A 20,526-nucleotide genomic window follows, 5' to 3' on the forward strand; every position below is an offset into this window, starting at 1 on the left:
AAAGCACAAGGGGGCACATTTTCACAATTAACGGATGCTGGACACTTATGAAAGAAAAAATATATATATATCAAGTTTTGGTCATAGCTCTAAGGCAAAGTTACATTTCTCACATGGACAAAAATGAGATACCTAAAGTCGGACATTAAGGAGGTGGGTTCACACGTCCCTCACAGCACCTTGGCCTGGATGACGATTTCTGGATTCTCTATGTCCTTCTTGCTCTGGATCATCCTCAGCTCCAACTGGGCCAGGCTGTGCTTCAGTCCTTCCCCAGAGTGGATTTTGCACATTTTTTGATGGTCTGCTGCAGAACATGGGGGATGGCCGATGGAGTCTTCTTGCAGGCCATCTTGAGATTGTTGGGGACCACAGGTCTGAGCTGGTGATGATCACCCTGTCAGTGCCCACTGAGTGCAGCATGTCCATCACCAGTAAGGCTTTTACCTGGCTCCCACCCAGCAACTCAGCCTCAGACTAGTTGGGAGTGATGATATCTGCAATTTGCATGACTTCTCTGTGTAAACAGAAAGGAGATCGCCACGGTGGTACATGGACCTCCGTTCCACTTGTGTCCCATCTCGGGGTCTCATGTGCACACAAGCCTGGAGTTCTGCTGCTTCAGCTCTGCACAATGCCCACCACCATGGCCGGGAAGAACAAGCCTTTCGTGTAACTGGGAGCATGCAGTCACACTGGTTCACCTTGTTCAGCTTTAGCCCGTCATATAGCTCCTGGAGCTCGTCTGAGTTCAGGTCTCGGCCCTTCCGGTGTGAGTAGCCTGTGTGGTTTGACAACTAAACAGTTTAGGGCATCTACCTCAAACTGCAAAACCTGCAGCAGGGTCGTGGTCACTCGCTTGGGCACGGAGCTGTGAACCTTGTAGCACCTGGCATACCTCCACGCAGTGGGGTGGGGCGGGGCGGGGGGAAAGTGGGATTCAAGGCAGAGGCCGGGCGGGGTCAGCTTCTCAGCCACAAGCAGCGGCTGGGCTGTGGACAAGCTCTGAGTGGGAGTGCCAGACAATCTCCCTCTCTAGAGGTATTTTATTTATTTTAAAAAATACATGTATTTACTTAGTTTCCACTGTGTTGTTGGGTCCTAGTTGCGGCAGCCGAGCTCTCCCTTTTAGCCGCGTGGACTCTTCCTTGCAGCTGACTGGCTTGACTCTCATTGCGGCCCAGAGCACAGCGGGCTCCGTAGTTTGCAGCAGGCGGCTCTCTAGTTGAGGCCCGCAGGCTTAATTTCCACAAGGCATGTGGAATCTTAGCTCACAACCAGAGATGCAGCCCCTGTACCCAGTGTTGGAAGGCAGATTGTTTACCACTGGGAAGTCCCTAAAGGTATTTTATAGAAATTTTCATGGCACTAAATCTAAAATCTTTTAAAATAGGTTCTTCTACCAGACACTTAAAACATTTCATTTTTGACATTTAACTCCTTAAATTTTTACATTCTATGTTTATACATGTAATGAAGTGGATTCAAATTTTATCTTTTTTCCATATGGATAGTCGTTTTTTCTCTAAACATTTTCCTTTCCCAACTAATCTGAAATTTAACCTTTGTCATGTATCAACATGTGTGGCTATACTTCTTAGTTTTCTGTTTCAGTTGTTATTAATATTTTGTTTATCCTTGTACAAGTTTACACTTCTCACTTATTGTAGCTCTATAACAATTACTGATAACTTTCTGGGAAGTGCCTTTCACTCTGTTCTCTGGCTCTTACTGGCCTTTCAATCCTCCATGTAAAGTTTTAGGATCAGATTATTTTTCATGAATAACCTTGGTGTACATTGGAATTGTACTGGATATAATCTTTATCAGGAGATATATTATTTCCAAATATTAGTCTTTCGACCACAGACATGATACATTACTCCATATATTTAGATGTTAATAAATACCTGTTCATAAAGCTTTAAAAATTTCCCTGTTAGCAGTCTTAAACATTTAAAATGATTATTGATATAGTATTGTAAATTATCATATCTCATTGTATTTTCAAACTGTTTATTACTGTTAATATATTTCCTATTTTACATTTGATGTCTCATTCTTTTTCTTATTACACTTGCCTAAGACTTCAAATCAATGTTTCATAAAAGTAGTGGTACTATGTGTCCTTGTCTTAGTCCTGATTATAAAGAAAATTATTCTAATGTTTCAGGATGGTATTTATCTTAGATCTGTTCTCTTTATAAGATTCAGGATGTTCTACTATAAATTCTTTTTTAAAAATTTTTTTTTTTGGTAAAATTTTTTTAAAAAATTCTTGTTTACTAATAATATTCATTATGATGTGTATTGGACTTTATTAAACACTTTTTTCTATCTAAATAGATGATCACGTTTTTCCCCTATAATCTGTTAATGTGTTGAAATAAATATATGACTTTGAAAATATTGACCTAATCTCCCATAACTGGTGTATCTTTTTGGCCAACAGATATTATTTGAAAAATACATTTGGCTTCCACTTGCTAATATTCTGTTTAGGATATTGCATCTATATTAATGAGTGAAATAGTTCTGGAATTTTTCTTTCTGATAATATATTTTACTGCGTTTAATATCAGGCATATCCAAGAATAGTAGAATGAGTTTGGAGGATTTTCTCTTTTCGATTGTCTGTGATATTTGGTGTGATCTGTTTTTTTTTTTTTTTTTAAATTGAAAGAACTCTATCTCCTGGTTTCTATTTTTATTATTAAGAAGTAAACTATCTAGTGTTTATTCCTTTGAAAAGAACCTTTTTCCTCTATTTCATTGTAATATTTTTATCTTTTTACTTGCTTTCTGAAGTTTCATTAAAATATTTCTTTGGATGGATTTCTTTAATTTATTCTGTAAACCCCACACTTTGAATCTTTTTTAATGTTTTGTTTGGCTTCTTACATTAGTTGTAGAATATTCTCAGCCACACTTTGTTTACCAATTAATTCCTTTCACTTTATCTGGACTAGTTATTGATGGACCAGTAATTGAACTATGTTAGACTCTCTCAGTTATTTTCACCATCACTTAACCTTTTTCATAGTTTCTGTTTTTCTTCTCTATGGTACGTTCTGGGTGCTTTCTTCTTACCTAGCTTCAATTGCAGTAATGCCTTGCCTCTGTTGTGTCTAATCTGCTATAATCACTCATTGAACTTCTATTTTCATTTTTATATTTTAACTTTTTGTTAAGTTCTCTTTGAGTTTTTTCCAAAGCTGCTTGCTTCCTTTACTGTTTCCAGTTTCCTGAAGATAGAGTCAAACTTATATTTTGTTTCTTTAATTCTAGCCTGCATAATTACTTTTATTCAAATAATATGAATATTTGATAAATTCATGGTTTACTTCTGTGATATGATTCTTTTTTTTTGTCTTTTTTGCTGAATCTTACATATACTGTCTTATTCCGTCAAATACGTTTGATTAATTTTTCTTAAACTACTTATGTTTTAGGGGGAAACTATGCATGAGAATTCTGAGCCCTAAAATGAAGCTTTTCTCCTCTAGAGAAGATTTTCATTTATTTCTTTCAAATCTCTAGTAGTACTAGAAATCTCCATCATCTTTACTGTAAATTTATGACACATTTTAATGTATTAACTGTACAGTGTGAATTTTTGGCCACAAAGTCACCTTGGCACCAGTCTGAGTTACTACTTCACAAAATCAATTCTATATTATAGATTGGCTCTGGAAATTTAATTTTGCTGATTTATTTAAACAATGTTATTGGTTGTGTTTGAGCTTGCATACTTTGAGTTTGCACTGCAGTTAGTCTAAACACTTGAGAAATAGGACATTCGTTCTTTCCTTCAGATCCCAGTTATAGCTCTATAACACCTGTGTTACTGAAATGATCTGATTGCCATATATGTGTGAATTCAGTTAAAGATTAAGGTTGGATGGGTTTATTAGCTATTCAATTATAGAATTCATCATTGAATGTTTACAGAAAGTTGATTTGGCCAGAGTCCAAAATGTGGAGATGTTTTTATGGCATTGCTTATTTGTAAATGTTTTGCTTAATCAGGCTAAACTTTTAAGCAGTTAAATATGAATAGATACTGTGAATAATAATCTAAGCACCAGAGTAGTTTAAAATACCTTTAGCTAAAGGAAAATTCCATTCTGGTGCCTTTGTTAGCAATCAGCATATGTATTTAATATAAGATTTTTCATCATTGTAATTAACTACTGAGCTTCTGAAAGATGAAACACACACATTTTTTAAAAGCAGTTTGCCTAGCTTATAAAGATATAATATTCAGTCTTATATATCACTTAATAGATTTTTTTATCATTGCACATCTTTAAGTTTAATGATTGCTATCTTTATTTATTTAGAACCAAATATAAAGCAGCAGATGTACTGAAATAATATATCTGATGCAAATATTCATTACAACAATGTGCATGTAATATATATTACTATATACATACTTGTGCCTACTTAGCGCAGATTTCCAGCACTACACATAAATGAGGCAACTATGATTATGACTCCCAAGCTCATGTGCTTTTAGATGTATAATGATAAAGTACATTACACTTCAGAGTATAAAGTTAGCAGTCCTTAGGTTGTATGAAATGGAAACTTTCTCAGCTTGAGCAAAAAGCTAATAGGTTAGGACAGCAGTTTAATTGGGCCTCAGGGATAGAAATTAGAATGGAAACACACTAAAGAATACATTAAGTTAATCCCTTAGTGCCTCTTATGTCTATCTTTCTCTGAATATCATGCTTTATTTTTCTCCTTCATTGAAAGACAGTTTTTCTCTTGCTCATCCTCTCAGTAGAAAATGACACCAGCATTTGCTCTGGAATTTATGTAAAGTCATGAGGTAATTGAGAAAGACTAAATTTGCTCTCTCCGGGTCTCAGTTCTCAATATTTGACAAGGAATCGATTGGCTGAATTCTGAGCTCACTCCTGGGGTGTGAATCAAATAGAATCTTGATGGTTTCCACTGTACCAGGGTTGATGGAAAGAAAAGGGAATATTTGGAGGAAAGAGTTGCTGGAGAACAATTTAGTAGTATCTCTTATATTTGACCAGAGGCTGCATTCCCTAACTCCTTACCACTCAAAATGTGGTCGGTGGAATAATAATGCTGGTATTACCAGGGAGCTTGTCAGAAATTTAGAATCTCTGCTGCACGGTGTTTCTTATGAAATTTGGATTTGCATTTAACAAGATCCTCAGGTGATTGGAATGCAGATTAAAAATTAAAACATGGTTCTAATCTGGTAAAAAGTCATGACCAGGTGTATAAAAATTGATTTTATTCAAGTGTCTTTTACTCTTTTAGCTTCCTAAGTTAACCTTTTAACATTCTGGCAGAATCCCCATCAACTGATATACATATATTTAATATATATGTATTTATATTTAATTATAAAGGTAATCTTGACAGTGTGTCAGTCACTGCAAATTCATTTTCATTAATGGAAAAATCAAACAGTTTAAGATTTAGATCCTAATAATTCAGGTCAATAGTTCCAATTTTATATATGGAGGATGGCATAATTGTCTATTGACAATTTATTTCTAGTATTTTAAAATTTTACAATTATAACTCATTTATATTAATTTCCAGGGAAGGAAATGGAAATCCACTCCAGTATTCTTGCCTGGAAAATCCCATGGACAGAGGAGCCTGGAGGGCTACAGTCCATGGGGTCTCAAGAGTCGGACATGACTTAGCAACTAAACAACCACTACCACCATATCAATTTCCAAAAAAGAAAAATAATTGATTGGACAACTCAAATGGAAACAACTAATTCAGGTAACCTTGATGAAGATGTTTAAGATCAATTTTTCTGTAAGCACATCTTATGGAATAAAATATTGGCTCAGTGTCATTAATGTTTATTACACACTAAAACCTTCCTGAATAATATATATAGATTTTTCTGGTTTATATTTTGTTGTGTTCAGATTGTGACCTGCCATTAACTGAATGTTTACAAATATAATTATTTTTATCTAGGCTTTCTTTTCTGACTTTATTATAGTACTATACATTTTAACTTGGGCTTGGGATATGGAGCTGGACTGACTTGGATTTGAATTGGGGTTTAACATCTTACTAGTTTCATGGTCTTGGGCTACTTACATCAGCTATCTAAGCCTTGGATCCTTGTCTGTAGAGTAGAAATAATCATTATAATTTTTTTTCTATAGAATTGTGAGACTTGAAAGAGACAGTGATTATGTCCTGGCAGAGAGTTAGCATGGTGTTTTTGGTCAGGCCACTCAAGATGGCTGTGTTCTTGTTCTCTGTATATAACTTGCTTGAGTAGTCCACACTACATGTATACCCTACTGACATGAATATGCTTGCCCTCAACCCCAGCTAGTGATTGTTCTGATCCTTAGGGCAGATGCAGCTCACCTGCTAGTTCATTAAAGTGAAAGTCCTTGTCATGAGCCAATCTGCTGTCAATTTTCCTTATAAATTATAGCCTCCTTCTCCCCAGAGTGGCAAAGATGGCTGCCTGTCCTGTCTATTTGCTGTCCATACTGAGATATCACTCCAGAATATTTTGCTGAGGACAGGTAAAATTCCCTGTCCAGTATGCCATCCAGGGTTCCCCTTGTGTCTCAGTAGTAAGGAATCCGCCTGCCAGTGCAGGAGATGTGGGAGACATGGGTTTGATCCCTGGTTCAGGAACATCCCGTGGAGAAAGAGATGGCAACCCGTTTTAATATTCTTGACTGGGAAAACCAAGGATAGAAGAGCCTGGTGGGCTATATTATAGTCCATGGGGTCACAAAGAGTCAAGACAAGACTGAGCACACACACTTGCTGTTAACATCTCTGTCACTGTCTTCCAGCTCTTTCATTGGTCTTGGGGCTGGGCAACAATAGCTCAACATATAGTAAAAATTTGTTGTGGTTATTGTTTGGCTACTGGATCTTCATTGCTGTGCACAGGATTTCTCTAGTTGCAGTGAGTAGGGGCTACTCTCTAGTTGTGGAGCACAGGTGTCTCATTGTAGTGGCTTCTCTTATTATGGAGGACAGGCTCTATAGCACACGGACTTAGTTGCCCCTCAGCATGTAGAATCTACCCAGACCAAGGATCGACCCTGTGTCCCCTGCCTTGCAAGGTGAATTCTTAACCACTGGGTCACCAGGAAAGTCCTCAATTAGTTACTATTATAATTATTTACCTTTATATGCTCACCTTATTTCATTTGATTCTTGACAGCAAGTTTTTTCATGTTCCTTTTGGAAACATTTTTACCTTATCTAATCACCAACAAAAGAAAGCTTTCTTCTTTGTTCACACTGTTTTTCACTCAGTGGCTAGTTTGGGTTAGAAATTTATTGCCAATAGATCTTCTTGAATGGGACTTTGAAAATTGTATGTGTTGCCTGTATTTGGTTATAAACTCCATTGCAGTTTTCAACTTGATTCTTATTTTGGTTCATTTCATGTAATTATATACCATTGTATATACTGTATCAGAAACAGGTAAGCATAGAAAAGTCAACATGGAAGGGATTCTTTGATGTTTATATATATATTTTAAACACAAATAAATCTCTAGCTTCCTTACTTCCTGATTGGTTATTAGATTTGCCACAGATAATTCATGCAACATTTTAGGCGTAGGAACCTCCAGGTTAGAAGTTTTGTAGTAAATGTATACTTTTCTGTAATCATAGAGGCAATTGTTGATCTCAGAAATGTTTATCTTTGCCAATATCCTTTTACTATTTAGGTGAAATATTTTCTGATTCAATATTGTTATTTCTCATATATTCCCTAAGATGAAAAATTCAAGTAGAATGTATCTCACATTCAAACACACTGAATTTTCATTTTTCAAGGTTTATTCTTTTTTTCAAGTTTGGAACCAGTGGAGAGATAGAGGTCAGACTAAAAGCAAAATGTCACATTCATTTCCCTCATGAGTAATTGGAAAAGGTAAATTTAGATGTAAAGCTAAGTTGGCTTACTAATAATCCATCTCTGTATTAGAGTAACTCACCCCATTAATGGGAGACATGTATAATCCCAGAGTGGACATATCAGACTTTTTCCCTCTTATGAATAAGACAATAAATAGACCAGAATACATGCCTTCTGCAAACACAATAGAAGCACAGAAATTGCCAAGAGACTTGTACTTCTTTCTTCCAGCACCATCATCATCATGAACATCATTCCTCTTTCTATGATCAAGGTAATTTGAATTTTACTTTTTTTCAAGGTAATACAGTGAAATAGCACAAAACTTTAATATTACCTTGGAATTGAAGACATCTCTAGTGCTGGTAAATAATAGCATTCTAACATTCTGGTTAGTTTTCAAAATCTAAGCATAGATTATCCACCTTAAATATATTATCATTTTAAGCTTATGTAAGATTAAATAGAGATTTGTGACACTCTCAGAAAAGTAAAATCTAGCCCACTCTTTGGAACTGTCAATTCAAACATATTTTAACTTTGAATGTTTAATTAAAATGCTGTACGTTTCCTCTTACCATCGACAAATGGTGCACCTTCTTTACTACACCTCTGCTAACTTCATATATTTCCTTCTGCCCAACTTTTGTTTCCCTAGTATATCAATAATTTCAGGGTGGGAGGAAGCTCACTGGGTAGGATCCAAGGCAAACCATTAACTACAATGAAATTGCACTGATAAAAATCTCAAATCTCAAATTTATTTTTACATTTTTTCTTCTTTGGATCAACTCAGTTTACTTTGATTCCTCTGGCTCCAACCTGAGGTAGACTCATTATATCCCCATAAGAAGCTAATCTCTTCCCATGACATTATATGTATGGAATGCATAAGAAAACCACAAAGACAAGATTTATTTGTCAAATATCTAGCTCTAAGATTTCAAGAGTGGACAAATAAGTTGAAGTTCTGTTTGTCCTTTTCATTTTTCTATCTTAATTGTAGTTTTCAAGATATTGTTTTTCCCCCCCCCTTTTTTTTTTAAGGAAAAACTGCAACTTTTATCATTTAGTTTAACTGAACATTGTAACTGAACAGATTTGAGGACATCATTTTTTTTTTCAATATAAATACCCATTTAAAAATACACATGTTGGTTATTAGTTACATTCTTAAAGATGATTAAATTATCCTCTCTGGACAGTTTAACAGCATTATTACTGTATTCACATTCAACCATCTGGTTTACCTAAAGAAAATTTAAAGGATGATGTCACCAGAGTACCTCATCTACATTGCAAGAATTACACTGCATACACAAGAGTATTATTAGAAACATATGTTTAGCTTAAAAACGCCTTCCATTTCATTCACTGTGAGCCAGATTATATCAGTGACAAAAATTTCTCAGGAAGTTAGATAGCATTTGAATTTGTTAAATTACCACTAAAAGGCACAGCACCTTAAAACTAGTTTCAAATATCTATTGCACCAATCAAAATACTTGATTTACTCTAAGGGGAACATTCTCCTCTTAAAACAAATAGAACAAAACAACACAACAACTGTATTATAGTTGAGAAGGCATAGCAAAGATTTATACAATGTACCAGCATTTATATTGTTTCATCTTTAAAGAAAGGAAGATCAACATTTAATCTCACAGTGAAATTATTGACTTATTTCCACAAAGGGTTAAAAAATTGAAAAATTGTCTGGCTTCTGAGAAGAAATGCAAAAGACATAGTGGAACATCTGAAATAAGCAATCAGAACAAAGCTTTGTTTGGGGGCTGACCTAGTGTTTTAGCAACTTAATTTTAAAATAAAGAGCTGTCTATAATATTATTTTAGAACTCCCTCCTCCAGATCCATTGCTCATAATTTCTTTTTAAGATATTTTTTCCTAACAGACAAAAAACTTTAGCAAAACTCATCTTACTTTAAAAAAAATAGTCTGTCACTAGCCTGGCAGAGGGGTGGTAGATATCAAACAATGACATATTTCTGAGAACAAGGATAAAGATGGAATGATTTTTAGATAGGCAGTCAACTACATCTGCTTCTAAGGGCTTATATGAAATCAATTTTAATGTAGTCAAATTATTCAGTGTACTTGAAGTAGTATAATGTTACTACATTATACATTAATGTATTAATTGCTGTATTTCTTGTGAAAGCGACATCTCTCAAAATAAAATGCCCTCATATTTTCCAATGTAAAATGACAAGATAAGAATATACCTTAAAGCCAATGAAACTGATAATATGGTACAAGATATAAGTGACCTAGAAATGAATGAGGTCTCCTAAAAGATTTTGTTTGTTGATAAGTTTAGGTTACATATATAGAATGGTCTTTGACTTACCAAATATTATAAACTTAATGTCATAGTAAAATGTGGTTTATTCTGTAGGCTTGTGAGTATCCAAAAATTTTACCAATTTCTAGACTGGGATACTTATAGGAGATAATGCAGTAAAGTAAATGGCACACGGGTTTTGGAAAAACAAGCAAACAAAAAGCCCCCAAACAGCAGCCTGAGTTTTAATCCTAGTCTCGTTATATACTAACAGTATGGGTCAGAATGAGTCATATAATCTATCTGAGCCTGTTTTCTGTTCTGTAAAATGAGAAAATGTTAAGGTGCTGTGTATATGACATGGGCTTCCCAGGAGGTATTAGTAGTAAAGAACCCTCCTGACAATGCAGGAGACATAAGAGATACAGGTTGAATCCCTGCATCAGAAAGATCCCCAGGAGGAGGGCATGGCAACCCACTTCAGTATTCTTGTCTGGAGAATCCCATGGACAGAGGATCCTGGTGGTCGATAGTCCAGGTTGCAAAGAATCAGACACGACTGAAGTGACTTAGCACACAAGCACATATGTGACATATACGTATTACACTTTCTAAGGCTTTCTAACAAATCACCTCAAAACTTAATGGTGTACAGTTGTCCATGTGTTCTGTGGCTCCAGAATTCAGCCAGGTCACAGTCGGAATGGTTTTTTATCTGCTCTGCTGTCCTTCACCTTAGCAATTACCTCTTCCCATGAATCTCTCTTTCATGTTGTGCTTCCCAGATGGTAATGAACCTGCCTGCCAGTGCAGAAGAAGTAAGAGATGTGGGTTCAATCCCTGAGTCAGGAAGTTCCCCTGGAGGAGGTCATGGAAACCCATGCCAGTATTCTTGCTGGAAAAACATAACACACACATGGCATAATGTCTGGGTTGCTAGAATGAGTGTCCTGAGAAAGCGAACTCAGTAAGATTATTCTACCATACTCCATTTGTTAGAGCACTTACAAGTCCCTGCCCAGACACAATGAAACAATACCTCTTAATGGGAAGATTTTCAGTCATGTAGTGTGAACATGTGGGATGGGTTAAATACATTGACCATTTTTAGAAAATAAAATCGCCTGCAGCACTCAACATGTAGAAGCTATTATTATATAGTATGGAATTGTTGAAAAGGCATGGATTTGGGATCAGGATATTTTACCACTTAAAAATTCTTGTTATATATGTCTCTTACAAATTCTTCACCTATTAAATTAGTATGATACACTTATTTTGAAAGTTTTTTGGTGAGGATTAAAGAAATAGTATGCAGAAGTATTTGACAAATACTGCATGTTCAGTAAATGCTTCTCCAGATTTTGGCTCAGCAGGTAATGGCACTAAAATTGCCTCAGTCTGAGTCTGCTACAGAATCAGAGTTCCCAACAAGGTAAAGCAGTTGTGAATAGGCCAAATGGATGGATTTCTGTTTAGAATCAAGCTTTGAGCAGTGTATTCAGAACCAGCAAAATATAACTTTCTATCTGGAAAAGTCCAGTGTCATCCACAAGCTTAAGGAACAAATTGAATCACAGACTCCTAGAATCTTAGAGAAGGAAGTTGACTGACAGGGCAAACTCCACATTTTATAGATAAGAGAATCAAGAGAGGTTAAATTGCTTATTCAAGGTTGTACTCTAAGGAGAAAGTATGTGGCTGAAATTCATGTCTGCTAACTTGTAGGTTCAAATCTTTAATAATCAACTATGCATATAATGAACATTATACCTTTTTTCCTGTGGAATGGAATCATACATTAATTACAGCTAAGCATATTATGTGTGTGAATTTAATAATAACATGATCACAATAGTTAATAAATTAACATGACTTATAAAGAAAATAAAAATCTTTGTTAGATTGAGTAATTATTCTATTATGGGAAACAGTCAGGAAACTGAAGCTTAAAAATAACTGAAAAAAATTTCCTACTTTCCAAAAATATACCTTTCCAGTTTTGAATGTTTAATATTGGCTAATCAAAAACACAGATATGATTGTATCCATGCCTTGCTCAGCCACTAAGTCATGTCTAACTCTTTGCGACCCATAGACTATAGCCTGTCAGGCTCCTCTGTCCATGAGATTTCCAGGCAAGAACACTGGAGTGGGTTGCCATTTCCCCCTGCAGGGGATCTCCCTGACCCAGGGACTGAACCCATGCCTCCTGCATCTTCTACACTGGCAGGTAGATTCTTTACCACTGAGCAACCTGAATTGATCCTAGGTATATACTGAGCATGTCAGTCAATTTTCCCATGGAAATCAGACTTCCAGGACTGGATGCAGACAACTGAACTGTACTTCCAATCATAGCTGGTACATTGAGTGCTTGTAAGAACTGAGTAGTATATTAGTTCCCTATTGTAGCTGTAAGGGATTACCACAACTTAGTAACTGAAAGCAATACAAATGTATTTTCTTACAGTTTTAGAATCAGAAGTCCTAAACAAGTTTGATTTGGTTATAGTCAAGGTGTTGGCAGGTTTCTCTGGAGGCTCTTAGGAGATAATTTTTGTGTGTGTGTGTGTGCTTTTTTTCAACTTCTAGTGGCCATCTGCATTCTTTGTGATTATATTTAGAACCACATAGATAATCTAGAATAATCTTTCTATCTCAAGATATTTAATCACATCTGTAAAGTCCCTTTGGTCATATTAGAAAACATTCACAGGTCCTAGATGTAGGAGTCTTTATTCAGCCTAGCAGAAGTGGCATGATACATACTTATTAGTTTACCTCTTGTCCGGCTCTAAGTGAAGGCTCAATAAAAAGTAACAGATTATTATGTAATACAGTGATTTTATATTTATACACATAGTCATCATTTGCATCCCTGGAAAGCCACACTGTTGTGTGATATTATTCAAAGACTGTAGGTGCCAAAACAATAAAGTTAAAAATTGTCTCTGAGCATCACCTAGTGGAATGACTAGAAACCAGGAACACTCCCAAGCCCTTCCCACTCCTCCTCACATGATCTTAAGAAGGCACCTCCGTATTCTATGCACTTTTAAACCTTCTTTCTACTTCTCTCCTGATTCTCACTCGATACCTTGATCTGCAGAGATGTCCACCTTCACCTTTTCCTGTGTCATTGCTATTTTACCTCTGCTGCCATTGCATCATAACTCTGTCCCTGCTAACTGGATTTGCTCCACTCTCCAAGAACCCTCAACCATGGGTGAAATTCCCAACCCCTTTCTCTCTACATCACTCTGATGATTCAACACCAGTTTTGAGCCCTTCCCTTCCCCTATATTTCTATTTCTTCTTTCTTTTAGCAACTTGACTGTTGTATACTCCATCATTATTAATAATTGCTATCTATAGATCTCTTATAGCTGTCTTTTGTAGAGCACTTTAAGCAGCTATCCCTAGGCTAAAATGGAGGACATTACCTTCGGCTGTTTCACTGACACAAGTTCAAGATGAAGCCATTCTTTTCCCAAACACAGAGTGAGTTTTATGTTGTTCAAGGATGTGAATAATGATTTAAAATTTAGTGTGTATAAATCATGTGTTGATAAACATGAAATCCGCAATCTCTGCCCAAGAAGTTTGTTAAGTATTGGAAATAGAAAAAAAAAACCAAAACATGATACAGGTAAGTATAATCCAGAGTAACATGCTAGAGAATGTTAGACATTCAGGGTGTGATAGAAGCATGTAGGAGAGGCACCTATTGCTGATTTGAAGGGTCAGAATTTGGTTCCTGGATAAAATGTTCTGTATGAGGAGACTTCAAGGATTAACACTCCTTAGACTAATGAAGTGCAGAAGAGGATAGGACCAATGGATGCATGGAGAATACAGTTTTCAAAGGAAAAAGAAAAGCCTAAAGCAGAGACTTAGAGAATAAGAGAGGGTGTTGTATGTAGAGTTCTGAGTGAATTTCAGGATGCTAAAGCATTGAGTATGGCAGGAGGATGGAAGAGAGAAGTCTGGATAGGTTCACAAGATCCCAAGAACTTTGAGAGTGATATAAGAAGTTTAGATTTTACATAAAGGTCAAAGAGGAGTTCCTGAAGTGAAGTGGTATTTTAGGAGTGGTGTTTAGGAAGATCATTCTTTGACTCATACTGCAAAGGAAAAGGGCAAAAGGCAAGACTGGAGATGAATTGGGTGGGGCAAGGTAGAACTTATTACAGTAAAACAGTTGATCTTCTTTCTAAACTGGTGATTCTGACAGGTTAAAAAAACAAAATGGCTGTCTGGGGAGGCCTTACAAATAGCTGTGAAAAGAACAGAGGCAAAAAGCAAAGGAGAAAAGGAAAGATATAAGCATCTGAATGCAGAGTTCCAAAGAATAGCAAGGAGAGATAAGAAAGCCTTCTTCAGTGATCAATGCAAAGAAATAGAGGAAAACAACAGAATGGGAAAGGCTAGAGATCTCTTCAAGAAAATTAGAGATACCAAGGGAACATTTCATGCAAAGATGGGCTTGATAAAGGACAGAAATGGTCTGGACCTATCAGAAGCAGAAGATATTAAGAAGAGGTGGCAAGAACACATGGAAGAACTGTACAAAAAAGATCTTCATGACCCGGATAATCATGATGGTGTGATCACTCATCTAGAGCCAGACATCCTGGAATATGAAGTCAAGTGGTCCTTAGAAAGCATCACCACGAACAAAGCTAGTGGAGGTGATGGAATTCCATTGGAGCTTTTTCAAATCCTGAAAGATGATGCTGTCAAAGTACTGCACTCAATATGCCAGCAAATTTGGAAAACTCAGCAGTGGCCACAGGACTGGAAAAGGTCAGTTTTCATTCTAATCCCAAAGAAAGGCAATGGCAAAGAATGCTCAAACTACTGCACAATTGCACTCATCTCACACGCTAGCAAAGTAATGCTCAAAATTCTCCAAGCCAGGCTTCAGCAATACATGAACCGAGAACTTCCTGATGTTCAAGCTGGTTTTAGAAAAGGCAGAGGAACCAGAGATCAAATTGCCAACATCCGCTGGATCATCGAAAAAGCAAGAGAGTTCCAGAAAAACATCTATTTCTGCTTTCTTGACTATGCCAAAGCCTTTGACTGTGTGGATCACAAGAAACTGTGGAAAATTCTTCAAGAGATGGGAATACCAGACCACCTAACCTGCCTCTTGAGAAATCTGTATGCAGGCCAGGAAGCAACAGTTAGAACTGGACATGGAACAACAGACTGGTTCCAATTGGAAAAGGAGTATGTCAAGGCTGTATATTGTCACCCTGCTTATTTAACTTCTATGCAGAGTACATCATGAGAAATGCTGGACTGGAAGAAACACAAGCTGGAATCAAGATTGCCGGGAGAAATCTCAATAACCTCAGATATGCAGATGATACCACCCTTATGGCAGAAAGTGAAGAGGAGCTAAAAAGCCTCTTGATGAAAGTGAAAGAGGAGAGTGAAAAAGTTGGCTTAAAGCTCAACATTCAGAAAACGAAGATCATGGCATCTGGTCCCATCACTTCATGGGAAATAGATGGGGAAACAGTAGAAACAGTGTCAGACTTTATTTTTTGGGGGGCTCCAAAATCACTGCAGATGGTGATTGCAGCCAGGAAATTAAAAGATGCTTACTCCTTGGAAGAAAAGTTATGACCAACCTAGAGTGTATATTCAAAAGCAGAGACATTACTTTGCCAACTAAGGTCCGTCTAGTCAAGGCTATGGTTTTTCCTGTGGTCATGTATGGATGTGAGAGTTGGGCTGTGAAGAAGGCTGAGCGCTGAAGAATTGATGCTTTTGACCTGTGGTGTTGGAGAAGACTCTTGAGAGTCCCTTGGACTGCAAGGAGATCCAACCAGTCCATTCTGAAGGAGATCAGCCCTGGGATTTCTTTGGAAGGAATGATGCTAAAGCTGAAGCTCCAGTACTTTGGCCACCTCATGCGAAGAGTTGACTCATTGGAAAAGACTCTGATGCCGGGAGGGATTGGGAGCAGGAGGAGAAGGGGACAACAGAGGATGAGATGGCTGGATGGCATCACTGACTCGGTGGACGTGAGTCTGAGTGAACTCCGGGAGATGGTGATGGACAGGGAGGCCTGGCATGCTGCAATTCATGGTGTTGCAAAGAGTCGGACACAACTGAGCGACTGAACTGAACTGAACTGAAAGACTGAACTGAACTGAACTGAAAGTGGACAAATGGTTCAGTTCAGTTCAGTTCAGTTCAGTCGCTCAGTCGTGTCTGACTCTTTGTGACTCCATGAATCACAGCACGCCAGGCCTCCCTGTCCATCACCAACTCCCAGAGTTCACTCAAACTCATGTCCATCGAGTCAGTGATTCCATCCAGCCATCTCATCCTCTGTCGTCCCCTTCTCCTCCTGCTTCCAACCCCTCCCAGCATCAGAGTCTTTTCCAATGAGTCAATTCTTCATATGAGGTAGCCAAAGTATTGGAGTTTCAGCTTTAGCATCAGTCCTTCCAAAGAACACCCAGCAGTGATCTCCTTTATTTTTTTTTATTTTTATTTACTTATTTTTACTTTATTTTACTTTACAATACTGTATTGCTTTTGCCATACATTGACATGAATCCGCCATGGGTGTACATGAGTTCCCAATCCTGAACCCCCCTCCCACCTCTCACCCCATATCATCTCTCTGGATCATCCCCGTGCACCAGCCCCAAGCATCCTGTATCCTGTATTGAACATAGACTGGCGATTCATTTCTTACATGATAGTATACATGTTTCAGTGCCATTCTCCCAAATCATCCCACCCTCTCCCTCTCCCACAGAGTCATCTCCTTTAGAATGGACTGGTTGGATCTCCTTGCAGACCAAGAGACTCTCAAGAGTCTTCTCCGACACCACAGTTCAAAAGCATCAATTCTTTGGTGCTCAGTCTTCTTCACAGTCCAACTCTCATATCCATACATGACTTAGAGGTAAATCTCACGGTATTTGATGCTTGTTAGAATGTGAATGTTATGGTGAAATGAGAGAGAGGAGTTCCTGGTACCTGTCATATATAGATTCTTGGTTGTGAGGTTACTTGTCAGACTTTAGAGTCCTTTCTCAGTTTAAGGAGACCCTTCATTTTTGCATGAAAAGAATTGACAAGCTGGAGATCATGGTGCACTCACAGATTTTGCCCTTCAATTAGGCCCCTGTTGCACATCTACTTTTTTTTTTTTAATGTTCCTTATTGTTTAACCATTACATGGGATTCATTTCTCCAACTCTCCCATAGAAGTAGATGAAACTGATCTTCACAAGTCTCACAAATGAAGAATAAGATAGGAAACATATGACTACAAATTAGTCAGAAAGGCTGGTTGTTTAGGAGACCAGGGTGTTTTGGTGAAGCCCCTGGGAATCTTTCAGCTGAGATACCTTGACAGTTTCCTTCTGCTCTTTAGCAGGTATCAGAGGCAATGGTCTTGTTAGACACAATGAGGCAGAATTTTCCTACTCAGGTCTTGTCTATTTTCAGGGTCATTTCCTGATGTGATGCCAGAATGTTTTAAGGTGCTGACTTATTAGTAAATCAAACAAAAAGGTAGAGTAAAAGATTTCATAACTAAGACCTGAGAGAAAAATCTTTATCCAATGGATTATTTCTTCTCCCTCCTTGAGGAATGATCTTAGACTGTCAGATCATATCCAACAAGACCACAACACACACTACATAACCATTAGGAATTCATCTTCTGTTATGACGGGAACTGGTAAGATCTGTGGTTGCAAAGCTCTATAGATGGCTAGCCTTTGCAAACAGGGGAGAAGCATGACTCATGGGTTTCTCAAGTGTGACAGAATTCTTTAATTTTTCATTAGAGGATGTGAACAGTTTACACTGTTGTCTGAATTTTGTAACAGAGAAAACCAAGCAGACAAATTTTAGAAAACTATGAAGTACTCTTTTGGCATGCCAATGTATTTTTCTTTTATTCCGTATGGAGGACAATGAACAAATACTATAAGAAGAAGTATAAAACAAAATGAAAGCAAAGCAATAAATAATACAAATATAAATATGTGGATTTTTTTTATTGTATTACATCGAGGACTTTTAAAAGCACAAAACAAATGAAAGAAATCACAAAAGATGGTTAATTTATATCTCTTAGAAAAATTTCTGTATGCAAATGTTCATCAAATCAAATGTAATGACAAACTAGAAAGAAAAAATATGAATAAGAAATTTGACAGAAATATAGTCTAGAACTTTGAGATCATATTCTTTAAAAAACAAATCCACAAGAAAATTTTAATACTTCAGGACATAATTTGGAAATAACTCACAGAGAAATACCAATAGCCTTTAAGTATATTGTGACTACCATTTGTTTTTCCTTGAACCCTCTAGCAGTTCTTTTCTTCTCTTCTGACATCACTCTGTGAAGTTCATTTGAGGACTCTCCTCTGCACCTCTGACCCCAGTGGTGAACCACGTAGTCTAAGCTCAAGCCAGTCAATAGTTCAGGGCTGGGCATATGTCCTAAGACGATCCATTCAATTCCTAGACTGTTTCAGGGGTCTACCTGTAAACAAGCTTTCCCACTGAACTTGAACCCAAGAATATATCATGTTTCAGTTACTGCAGTTATCTTGCCACTCTGAGAATAAAGTGTACATGTAGAAGAAAGAAGAGCATAGCAAGTAAACAAATAAAAAGAGACTAGGAAAAGATAACATTGTTTGGAGTCTAGAAATTCAGCTGTCCTTGGAAAGTAGTTACAACTTTTCTGCAGAACAATATGTTAATATTAGCTTATATGACTCAGAACATATGTTAATACACTAAAAGGTTAATAGAATCATATTGCATATATCTGGTTGATATAATTAGTAATCCTTTTAATTTCCTTTTTTATATTCTATTTTATTTCCTAAATTTTTGTAAAATGACATGCATTTTGCTCTTTAATTTTTATCTTTTTATATTACTTTTATATTTTGAGAAAATATATTATTATGTCATTAATTATATATATTAATTATATTAATGCTAATTAATTTGATCAATTGTATGAGCAACATGACAATATAGATGAATTTAGTTAGACTTAAAAAACATTTATTCTCATAGATATGGTAAAATTATACAAATTATCCATATTGTGAAGCTTGAGGATACATACTTCTGGACTGCCAATTCTGCCCAAGACTTCTGACATCAACTGCAAGTTTTGGAGGTTACCATAATCAGTCTAAATTTGAGCAATTAGCTAGAAGAACTCAAAGCACTTGCTGAAAGCCAGTATACTCATGATTTCAGATGACTACAGGGAAAGACAATATATGAAAATAACAGCCAAGGGAAGAGATGCATAGGGCTGAGTCTGGGAGGGTTCCAAATATGAAACTTCTATTGACTTCTGGAAGATCTACTCTCCAGGCATTGATGGTGACAGTACACCTGAAATATTGTCAAACAGAGTTCACCTGAGTTTCAGTGTCCAGAGTTTTTACTGAGGCTTTGTTACATGGGTATATAATTGATTGATTGATTGCCCATGTGGTTAACTCAGCTGCCAGGTAGATTATTCTGCTTGGACTGCCATAACAAAATACCACAGACGGGATAACTTAAACAACAGAAATTTATTTATTCTAGTTCTGGAGGCTGGGATGTCCAAGATTAATGTCTTGGTAAGTTAGATATCATTTTGAGGCTTCTTCTCCCAAATTTTAATCACCATCTTGCTCTGGGCTCACAGAGAAAGAGCTACCTGATGTCTCTTATAAGAGCACCAGTCTCATTAGACCAGGGCCCCACCCTCATGATCTCATCTAACCAAAATTACCTCCCCAAAGCCCCATCTCTAGATACCATCAAGTTGCGGTTTAGGGCTTCAATATATTAAATTTGAAAGAACAAAAACATTGAACCGATAATGCCAGGTCAACTGATACCATGAAATTCCAAAGCTCCCACCTATCATTCCAGTTTTAATATATGTGCTGTTGAAGCAAGCACAAAACCCCTACTCTAAAACACATGGTTGGTTTTCTAGCCAGGACCGGCACCACACTAAGGTCCAATGTGGTCAAAGACCCCATCTTTGAACAAAGACATAGAACGCCTGGCACAAGTTTAGGACAAAGGCCAACCTCTTTGGGGGCAAGGTCAAATTCTTTACCACACAGAAGAGCTAGTTTTATAAAAACAGTTTAGCTTAGTAAAGTACAATAAAAGGACAACTTTGTTCTTTCCCCTTTTCTGTGTTTTAATATAGGCTCGTCTTTCCTGACCTGATGGCAATGTCTGTGGCAGATCGTGTGGATATATAGTCACTGTCAA

The 20,526-nt window shown here is 36.9% G+C and overlaps 1 pseudogene; it reads right to left on the reverse strand.

Moving 5' to 3' along the window:
- Nucleotides 1–170: 170 nt before the first annotated feature.
- Nucleotides 171–20,526, reverse strand: part of LOC120861594 — a 35,146-nt pseudogene continuing 14,790 nt past the window's right edge.

This window comes from Oryx dammah, unplaced genomic scaffold, assembly GCF_014754425.2.
Source record: "Oryx dammah isolate SB20612 unplaced genomic scaffold, SCBI_Odam_1.1 HiC_scaffold_3, whole genome shotgun sequence".
NCBI lineage: Eukaryota > Metazoa > Chordata > Mammalia > Artiodactyla > Bovidae > Oryx > Oryx dammah.